Source organism: Aythya ferina (assembly GCF_964211825.1).
Source record: "Aythya ferina genome assembly, chromosome: 9".
Taxonomy (NCBI): domain Eukaryota; kingdom Metazoa; phylum Chordata; class Aves; order Anseriformes; family Anatidae; genus Aythya; species Aythya ferina.
In genome coordinates, this window is record NC_140305.1 from 14,059,275 (window position 1) to 14,070,010 (window position 10,736).

Genomic DNA, 10,736 nt, shown 5'->3' on the forward strand with positions numbered 1-10,736 from the left:
GAGCTGAGGCACCTCAAGCCCTGCCAAGGATGTTTCTGCCTGGCTGCCAGGGTGCTTGCTCCCAGACGTGGCTCCCTGCCTTTGGAGAGGCCTGCCTGGCACTGCCCTGACTACGCTTGTCTGCAGGAGTGGCGGTGGATCACAACCGCCTGGCTACGCCGTCGTGCGTTTCGGGGCAAAACAGCGCTGGCAACACACCGAGGGACCAGAGGGGTTCTTTCTTGTCCCAGCCGAAATGATCTGGAAATGATGCATGTCATCGCGTTAACAATAAAGCACAGTGCTGGAAATGTTGTTTGTGTTGTGTCTTTGCTTTAATGGCAGCTCTCACTTTATCTGACATGTTTCCATGCTCTTTGTGCACTGAGAGCCCTGGGGGCTGTGCTTCAGGCACCAAATGGGCAGAGTGTGGCACAGGGGCCAAGCCAGCCAAGGAAGAAGTGGTTGCTCTGGCTGCCGTAAGCACTGAGGTGCCGGGGATTGTGCTTGTAGCAATCGGCTTGGCCGTTTCATTGCAGCAGACTTTTGGATGCAGCAGTAGCAGGTAAGGCTGGCATGGTAAAACTGTGAAGCTCATCAACAGCAAGAAAGCTCCAGCAGGGGTGAAGGAAGGTTTCTGGAAGACAACACCCCCCTCTCCTTCCTCGTCCTCTGATGCTCAGAAGCACAAAGATGCCCACGTCCCAGCCCTCCAACAAAACAATCTGTGTGGTGGATGTGCAGCTAGAGCAGGTTGTGTTAGACCCCCCATTTGCCGCATGAATAACTGCAGACAGAGGCTTTGTAATGGGAACAGCAAACATTTAATCATGTAATAATTGTGGCTGCCACCACCAGCCCGTCCCCAGGCAAGGCCTGGCCATGCTGCTCAGGGGCAGGACTGGCGCAGTGGTACACATGGTCGCCAGCCCCTGGCTTCTGCGCAGCCACAAGGTGTCCTTTGGGTCGGTGTCCCACTGGGACCAGAGCTGGCTGCACCCATCTCATTTCCATTTCTCTGCTGCTGCTGCCGAGGAAGCTGCAGCCCCGGCCCCGCATCGTGCTGGTGCCTTCCCTGTGGCTGGAGGGACGGGGTGTCCTCAGGGTAATGTGGTTTTGGGTGCAGGATGGCAGCAATGGGCCTCTGGCTGTGCGTGCACTCGGCCCTGGCAGTGGCCCAGCACCAGTGGCAGCTGAGCAGTAGCTGTGCCCGCAGGGGGCCAGGCGGCTGTTTTGGCCAGTGGGACCAGGTAGATGGGGCACGTCTCCTCTCTGGTGGCCACTGCTGGCAGTGCCTGGGGCTCATGCTGCCCACAGGCATCCCAACACAGAGCCACTTGTCTGCCCCATGGGAGGCTGCCCCTGATGCCAGTGGTTGGCAGCTCCTGGTCCTCAGCACAGCGCTTGGGTGCCACTGGCTGCACTCAGTGCCTCCCTCGTGAGCAGGGCCTCAACAAATCATGTGCCAACAGCACGACCTCGACATCTCACATGCCACCAGAAGCACCTTCAGCATCTCATGTGCTGCCAAGAGCGGCTGGGGTGACTGGGTCATGCTGCTCATGGCTGCCCTGGCGCACAGCTGCTTGTCCGCCCTGCAGGAGGAGTTGCTCTGGCTCTGGGCACCCAGACGTTTCATGTGCCACCAGCAGGACCTTGATGCCAGCAGGACACTCAGGGCACTTATGGTCCTCGTCTTCAGTGCTGCCTTCAAGTGCCACTGGCAGAAGCTTGATGTCTTGTGTGCTGCCAACAAGACAGGACACTTCATGTGGCCACTGGCAAGACTCAGTGAAGGCGGGACACTCAGGGCATTTATGGCAGCCCACCATATCTGAGGTCATGGGGTGACAGTGACTCTCTGGAGACATCACAGGGTTCTTCGGGCACCCCTGATGGCGTTACAGAGGTGACCTAGACTGCCATGAGAAAATGCTGACAAGAAATTGCTGCTCAACTCTGACAGGAGCAATGTCTGCTGGGCTGGGGGCCAGGCTGGGAGCTCAGCTTTTGGCCTGGGAACTTGGCATGGGAGCCAGGGATGTCCTTGACGTGCAGCCGGACCCATGTACATTGTGGATATCCTGAGGATACCATTGGCGAGGACACAATGAGAAACTGACGAACCATTCATCGGCTGGGGAGGTGAAAAATACTCTGGGAAAGAGGAAATTGGTTTGATAAAGTAGGAATCAGCATGACAGACAAAGTTTCCTTTAAAGAAAAGAAAATCAGAAATATCATCACCTATTAGCTGCCTCAGGAAGAAGACAGAAATTAATAGCATCTGGTGGTTACCTGAAGTGGTGCTGTCTTATGCCCTCTTATGTCTCTATGACATAAAAAGGGCCTTATTTTTATCCAAAATGGAGCTTCTTTCTCTGAGAAGCTTCCCATGGTACATGTGCTCCTCTCTTTCTATTAGTTGAAGATTTTTTGGTTGTTGTTTCCCCTCCATAAACAGGTTGAAGCTTTGCTGGGACACCAGGTTAACTGATCATTATTATCTGTTATTGTTTTCTACTGCTTCTATGTGCTGCAAATTTTCATTAGTGTTATACTCTTAATATCTACAACAAATATAGACGTGTGTTCTGGTAATAGCTTCTGATCTGTCTGTCTGGCATCCTCCTGGCAGCCTCCTTCACAGCTGCTCCGGTGCTCGGGCCTGGCTGAATGGCCGCGCTTTGGTTCAGGTCCCTGCAAAACCACCGGACACACACTGGGGTCGGGGTTGGAAGGCACCTCTGCAGGTCACCTGCTCCAACCCCCATGCTCAAGCAGGGCCACCTGCAGCCATGTGGACACTGGGCACCACTGAGAAGAGCCTGGCTCCATCTCCTTTGCACCTTCTCTTCACATATTGATATCCTTCAGCCAGATCCCCACAGGCCTTCTCCACAATGAGCAGTCACAGCTCTCTCCAGCTCTCCCCAGAGGACAGATGCTCATCTTTCCACTAGCTTCACTGCCATTTACTGGACTCTCTCCTGTATGGCCCAGTATGGGGTGCCCAGCACCAGACCCAGTCCCCCAGATGTGGCCTCACCACTTCTGAGCAGAGGGGAATGATCACCTTGGCCTGCTGGCAGCCCTCTTCCTAATGCTGCACACGGAAGAGTCATTACTCTTTCCTCAGGGAAAACTAAATAATAATAATAATAATAATAATAATAATAATAATAATAATAATAATAATAATAAAAAATAAATAAAATAAATGTTGAGTACCTCAGCCTTCTCCAGGTTGGTTGTCACTAGTTCTGCTTGTTTTCTTTATCAGGATGGGGGGATCTGACAGGGTAATGCCTCCTTGAATCTTCCTTTTCTGACCAATGTAGCTGCAGAAGCCTTCCTTCTTCACATTCCTGGCCCAACTCATCTCCAGCTGAGCTCCGAGGAGCACTGCCGGCCCATTCCCGTCCCTGCAGAGCTGTGCCCAAAATAGCGCCCCCAGCATATCATGGTGCCTCTGGTTGCTCCTCCCCAGGGGCAGGACTTCGAGTTTCGCCATCTTGAAGTCTGGAAGGTTCTTCTCAGGCCTGCCCAGTGCCCAGCATCCCACCTCAGCCTCCTCTTTTCCAGGCTGAACAGCCCCAGTGCCCTCAGCCACTCCTCGTACGTCTTCCCCTCTAGTCCCTTCACCATCTTTGTAGCCCTCTGGTCACTCTCCAACAGTTTTACATCCTTGTTGTACTGTGGTGCCCAGAAATACAGATCACAGGAATTGTATTCACTTAAATACTGTAATACTAGTAGTAACTTCTGACTTGCTTTGCTTGAAAAAGGCTCTCAAAATCTTTAGTACAGTGCTTGTTATCACTTTATTGTTTTTGGTTATCCATGTGAAACATTTAAATAGATTTTTCATCTTTTAACTTTATGAAGGTTTATAACCAACAGATTGTGTTCCCCAAAAAGTTAGTGCCCCCCCCACCACCACCTTTTTTTATTTTTTTAAATGGCTGGATACCCATTCCCAAGCCTCACGTTTCTAGTGGAGTCAGGGTGCAGTTACTGAGCCCTTGTAATCACGCAGCTCTACCCATGCAAACACATCAGAACAATAATTCCATCTTTGTCTCTTCCCCCTGTCTACCTAGCATCCCATTTATTTTCCACCTTCCTCTGTCATTGTTTCTCACAACATGAGCAAAGCAACTTGTCTGGAAAAGCCTTTGAGGGTGTATTTTATGCCAGGTAGCTTCAAGGAAAATGTAAAGTGTGTTTCACAGGATACAGTTCTTCCCCAGGGGCTCTGGCTGGCCCACCAGCTTGCCCTGGACAAGGCCAAGAGCAGGCGGAGCTGGAGGGCCCCGGCAGGATGCGGCCCAGGCCTGCCCTCCAGACTCCAGGGCCCTGTGAAGTTGTGGGGTTGCAGCCATCTGGTGTCTTCTTGGCATCCACGCGGAGCTCAAGGGTCTGCAGGCTGTAGCTCTCAGGGGAACAAATCCTCTCCCGGGGCTGGGATAAGCACCATGGCTGGCAGTCTTCGTAATACACCCTGCCTGGCTCACAGCGATGCAGTCCTTCCCTGAGATGGAAGTCCTTCCCTGAGAGCTCCCCTCCTCGCCTGCCTTTGGGTGTGAGCGTTCCCCCACTGAGCACCTCCTTGATGTCCTCTCCGTGAAGGCCGTCTGCAAGTGCACAGCCTGACCCTGTCTGGTGGCGGGACACCAGGATGGAGCATCTGTCCCCAGGCCGGGATCAGCGCTGTGGCCAGCTGTAGGGGCTGTGGCGCTGGGGCAGCACCCTGCCACGGCCGGCTCTCCTCTTTGGTGGTGAGGGTGAGGAGCTGGGAGCTGCAAGGGGAGGCAGGAAGGTCAGCGGATCTGCCCACCCTGCCTGGCCTGCAGAGGGCACGGAGGGCTCTGCCGCCCCAAGCCTGAGCACGCCGTGCCCCTTACCAGTGCCTGGGCCACTGCAGCCAGCGCACTCCCACTGCTGCGTGGTGTCCCCAAGGCCGGAGCATCGGCAGTGGGTCCCGCTGGCGGCACAGGAGGACCAGAGCAAGTGCCCGAAGTGCCTGTCCCTGTGAAAGAGAGACTCCCCGTGTGAGCAGGACGCCGCTCGGGGCGCATGGTGTCCCTGCGGGCTGGCAGGGGGAAGGGCCTCCTACCTGGATGCAGCCCCGGTGGAACCAGGCGTGCTTGCAGGAGGGGCACACCATGGTGGTGTAGGAGAGGCTGTCCTCCACCACCTCCATGCAGATGATGCACGTGGTGTGCCCCTCCTGCAGCGTCTCCACGGTCTGCTGCGGGCGGTGCTCCCAGCAGAAGGAGCTGGGTGAGGACGGAAGAGTTGAGTGAGGCCAGGGACTGCCAGAGGCCCTGCACAGCTCTGGCCAGAGCCTGGAGAGGACACCACCTCCCCAGGGGCATACGAGGCCCCCGTGTCAGCCCTTTCCTCCCCAAACAAGCCCCCCACCCAAAATTTCCCCACATGTCCTGGCTGGGGCTCTGCCCTTCCCTGCTGGGCCCAGGGGCACTCATGCCACACTGGGGACTCTGCCTGCAGGGCGGTGGCAGAGGGGGCTGCAGCTCAACGTAGGGCAGCTCGTACCTGTACTCCCCAAAGAACTGTTTCCTGCTGAAGCTCTCTCCCTACCAGTGTGACTCTGTCCCTCCATCCCAATTCCATCTCTGTCCTGGCTCCATCAGCCAGGCCCATTTCTGTCCCGGAGACCCAGCTCCATTTCCCCATCCAGTTCCAGGCTTGGTCTCGCCTCCATCTCTTATCCTGGCTCCATCGCCCTTCCTCCTCAGCAAGTCCCAGCTCCTTTGCCCTGTCTCAGCTCCATCCCCTCATCTCGGCAGGAGCTGAGTGCCACCCCTCGCCTGGCTTTGGGTGCGAGTGTTCCCCCACTGGTCACCTCTTTGAGGTCCTCTCCGTGAAGGACGCCCGCAAGTGCACAGCCTGACCCTGTCTGGCAGCGGGACACCAGGATGGATCTTCTGTCCCCAGGCCAGGATCAGTGCTGTGGCCGGCTGTAGGGGCTGTGGCGCTGGGGCAGCACCCTGCCACGGCCAGCTCTCCTCTCCGGTGGTGAGGGTGAGGAGTTGGGAGCTGCAAGGGGAGGCAGGAAGGTCAGCGGATCTGCCCACCCTGCCAGGCCTGCAGAGGCCCCAGCTTTGCGGTCCTTCCCTGAGAGGGCACGGAGAGCTCTGCTGCCCCGAGCCTGAGCACGCCGTGCCCCTTACCAGTGCCCGGGCCAGCGCAGCCAGCGCACTCCCACTGCTGGGTGGTGTCCCCAAGGCCGGAGCATCGGCGGTGGGTCCCGCTGGCAGCACAGGAGGAGCAGAGCAGGAGCTGCCAGGGCCTGGGGAAGAAGTTGGGCTGGTGACCACGCAGACCCCAGCAGGCAGTGGCGCCACAAAGGCCCCCAAGGCTCCAGAACCATTGCTCATGGCGCCCCAGCAGAGGGGAAGGTGCCTGGGCAGAGCCCCAGAGCCACTGCACGGCTTGGTGGAGATCTGGCTCACAGCCCCCAGCAGCCGGGGAGCTGCTGCTGTGGATGCTCACCCTTCCTCTTCCCACTGCTCCCGGCCTCCCCTGTACAGGCACTGCCTGGCATCGCAGCGGCCATGCAGCTGTGGCAGTGCCAGCTCCTCCTCCTGCTCCCAAGCCGGCTTTCTTCAAGAGAAAGTAGGAAAGAAAGGTCACGAGCTCATGGGGCACTCAGCAAGTGTCAGTGATGATGCTGGGACAGGGCTCAGGGGCATCCCTGGCAGCAGGCCAGCGCCCTCCTGTCCCCCAAGCAGCCCCTCTTGTTGGGGACAGTCTGCGTGGAGGGATTAGGGCCAGCCTGGCACAGCACTGGGGCTGTGCCCTCTCCTGCCTTGAGTGGGGTGGGAAGGAAGAAAGGAACGCACATGTCTGGCACGCGGATTCCCATCTGCACCATCTCAGGGACAAAGCGCTCCTGGTCCCGGCAGTGGGGGCACGCAAAGTGCCTGAGGCCCGCCCGATACGCCTGTCCCTGTGGAAGAGAGACTCCCCGTGTGAGCAGGATGCCGCTCTGGGCGCATGGTGTCCCTGCGGGCTGGCAGAGGGAAGGGTCTCCTACCTGGATGCAGCCCCGGTGGAACCAGGCGTGCTTGCAGGAGGGGCACACCATGGTGGTGTAGGAGAGGCTGTCCTCCACCACCTCCATGCAGATGATGCATGTGGTGTGCCCCTCCTGCAGCGTCTCCACAGTCTGCTGCGGGCGGTGCTCCCAGCAGAAGGAGCTGGGTGAGAATGGAAGAGTTGAGTGAGGCCAGGGACTGCCAGAGGCCCTGCACAGCTCTGGCCAGAACCTGGAGAGGACACCACCTCCCCAGGGGCATATGAGACCCCCCTGTCAGCCCTTTTGTCCCCAAATGAGCCCCCCACCCAACATTTCCCCACATGTGCTGGCTGGGGCTCTGCCCTTCCCTGCTGGGCCCCGGGGCACGCATGCCACACCGGGGACTCTGCCTGCAGGGTGCAGGCTGAGGGGGCTGCAGCCCAATGTAGGGCAGCTCGTACCTGTACTCCCCAAAGAACTGCGAGATGCAGCCCCGCTGGGAGCTGCAGGGCAGGTGGAACCGGCGCGAGCACCGCTTCTGCCGGCAGGCGACGGTGGCCCCCTTCTTGCGGCAGACGCAGCAGCGCTGCAAAGAGCACAGCAGCCCCATCAGTGACGTGGCCGGGGCCACTGGGACTTGCCCGGAGCTTGTCCAGAGCCTCGAGGATTTCTTTGCCAGGGCTTGGGCTCAGCTGCCACAAGCCTCATCTGCTCAAAAAAAAGCCCTCACCTTGCGAGCTGCCCGCCTCACTACCCGCCTGATATCCGCGGAGAGGAATCCGAAGATTCCTTCCCCTTCAGCGCCTCGCTGGTACAGGCCCTGGGCTGGATACTGGAAGACAAAAAAGCCCCGCAGCTGCTCAGGGCAAGGAGATAGGGACCATGGTGGGGAGGCTGTGCTGGGAGCGCAGCAGGAGGAGGTGACAGCCAGCGAGCAGCGCGCTGGGGATGACACAGTCCTGTGGGCTCCAGGTGCCAGTCAAGGGGTTGGGGAAAGGCGCGGGCAGCCGCGGGGAGCTCACCAGGCAGTGCACGTGGGCGCAGACCCCGTCCACCTGCTGCATCAGCCCGCAGCCATCCAAGCTGGTGTCCGAGCGGTGGCACAGCACGCACTCTGGGGGAGGCAGGGCGGCAGCCATGGATGAGAGCATCCCCCCACTGAGCACCTGGCAGGTGTCCCCGAGGGATGCCCGCAAGGGCCTGGTCGGGGGCTCCTGGCAGGGCGTCCCCGGGTGTCCACAGCCCAAGCGGCTCTGCACAGCCCCAGGGGGTGCTCAGGGCCCTCCACCTCCAGGGAGCTGCTGGGGCATCTGCTCTCACCGTCCTCCTGTGCCTCAGGGGCCTTCTCCTCCTCTACGGCAGCCATGCTGCGCAGCAACTCCTCGCCTCGCCTGGCCTCGCCTCGCTGCCAGGAGCTGCTGCCTCCACGCCTGGCGCTCACTAGAGACGCAAAGTCCCTCACAGACTCGCCTGTGTCACTGGTGTCATTGTGCTCCCTCAGTGACCTGTCACTATGAGGCCATGGAATGGTGGATGATGCGGCAGGGCCCAGGAGCTCCCCCAGCCTCACAGACACCCCCTGGGCTTCCAAGCCCACGCTGCAGCCTCTTCATCCCCGTGAATGGCCGTGGTGGCTTGGCCTAGGCTGATGGCCAGGTGCCCACCCAGCTGCTGTCTCGTTCCCTCCTCAGCGTGACAGGGAGAGAAAATACGAGGGAGAAACCCTCGTGGGTTGTGACGAGGGCACAGGGAGATGGCTCACGGGCTGCTGGAGAAGCAGAGAAGTGAGAAACAAAGAAACAAAATGAAACAACAACAACAACAACAACACCTTTCCCCCAGCCATCCTCTTCCACCTCTTCCCCCCGAGTGGCGTAGGAGAACGGGGGAATGGTGGCTGCGGTCAGTCTATAGCACTTCATCTCTGCCGCTCCTTCTCGGTCACTCTTGTCCCCTGCTCCAACGTGGGGTCCCTCTCAGGGGATGCCGTCCTTCCCAAACTGATCCGGCGTGGGCTTCCCACAGGCAGCAGCTCCTTGAGAACTGCTCCAGTATGGGTCCGTGCCACAGGGTCCATCCCTCAGGAGCACACTGCTCCAGCCCGGGTCCCCCCCGGGCAGCAGCTCCCCCTACATTCCCTGCTCTTGCATGGGCTCCTCTCCACGGGCTACAGGTCTGGCCCCGAATCTGCTCCAGCAGGGGTCTTCCACAGGCCTCAGCCTCTGTCAGCGCAGGGCCACCTGCTCCCCCGTGGTCTCCTCCACGGGCTGCAGCATGGACCCCTGCGCCACTGTGGTACTCCATGGGCTGCAGGGGGACAGCCTGCTGCACTAGGGGCCTCTCCACAGGCTGCAGGGGACTTGTGCTGCATGCCTGGAGCACCTCTCCTCCTCCTTCTTCACTGATCTTGGCGCCTGCAAGGCTGTTTCTCACTCCTTTCCCTCTCCCAGCTGCTGTGTAGACATGTTTGTTTTGGTTGGTTGGTTGGTTTTTGTTTTTTTCCCGTCTTTAATATGCTCTCACAGAGTCGTTGCTTATTGGCTTGGCTCTGGCCAGCAGCGGGGCCCTTATCTAACATGGGGCAGCTTCTAGAGTCTTCTCACAGAAGCCACCCCTATGGCCCCCTGCTACCAAAACCTTGCCACAGAAACCCACTAGAGATGTGAGGCTGGGACATGAACTAGCAACAAGGTCACGTCCAGGCCCAGTCCTGCCCAGCCTCTTCATGAATGATCCGCAGGGCGGAGCAGGGCGTGCCCTCAGCAAGTCTGCTGCTGATCCAAGCTGGGAGGAGATAGGGATGCACCAGAGGGTGGTGCTGCCCTGCAGAGGGCCCTGGGCAGGCCGGAGAAATGGCCTGGCAGGATCCTCCTGGAGTTCACGCCAGGGAAGCTTGAAGCTGAGGCCCTGGGGAGGAAAGCTGGAGACCCCAAGGCTTGTTGGAGTTGCCCCAGCTGGAGGACTGGGTCCAGTTCTGGGCTCCCCAGGACAGGAGAGCCATGGGCCTACTGGAGGGAGCGCAGTGAACGGCAGCCAAGCTGGTGGAAGGACTGGAGCATCTGTCCTCTGGGGAGAGCTGGAGAGAGCCGTGACTGCTCGTTGTGGAGAAGGCCTGTGGGGATCTGGCTGAAGGATATCAATATGTGAAGAGAAGGTGCAAAGGAGATGGAGCCAGGCTCTTCTCAGTGGTGCCCAGTGTCCACATGGCTGCAGGTGGCCCTGCTTGAGCATGGGGGTTGGAGCAGGTGACCTGCAGAGGTGCCTTCCAACCCCGACCCCAGTGTGTGTCCGGTGGTTTTGCAGGGACCTGAACCAAAGCGCGGCCATTCAGCCAGGCCCGAGCACCGGGGCAGCTGTGAAGGAGGCTGCCAGGAGGATGCCATACTGGATTTGCAATGTCTTATTGCATTGAAGCTTTTCCTCCATTTTTCTTGCTTCCTCTTTTGTTTGAGGGAAGGAGGGACTGAATGGTTCCTGATAGACCTTTTCTGTCCTCTGCAGACATCTCTGGTTTGATGCTTCCTTAATCGCTCAACTGATCTGTCGTGTTCTTCTCCCTTCTTTCTGGGCATCCTCTGCCTCCCTGTAGCATTCTCAAGGGTTAGTAGTGGTGGGAGGAGCAAGAACAGCCTTTTCTGCAAAGACCTGTGCTTGCAATGGGGCTGGGCCTGGCACTTCTAGTCTTGTGAACCTGTTGTGTCTTCATGGG

General features: G+C 58.7%; 1 long non-coding RNA gene across 1 annotated transcript; it reads right to left on the reverse strand.

The window, feature by feature from the left end:
• Window positions 1-784: 784 nt before the first annotated feature.
• LOC311441611 lies at window positions 785-3,447 on the reverse strand. Its single transcript, XR_014696096.1, has 2 exons — window positions 3,211-3,447; window positions 785-2,136 (listed from the first exon to the last, which is right to left on the reverse strand). It is a non-coding gene; the product is annotated as an uncharacterized lncRNA (long non-coding RNA).
• Window positions 3,448-10,736: the final 7,289 nt, after the last annotated feature.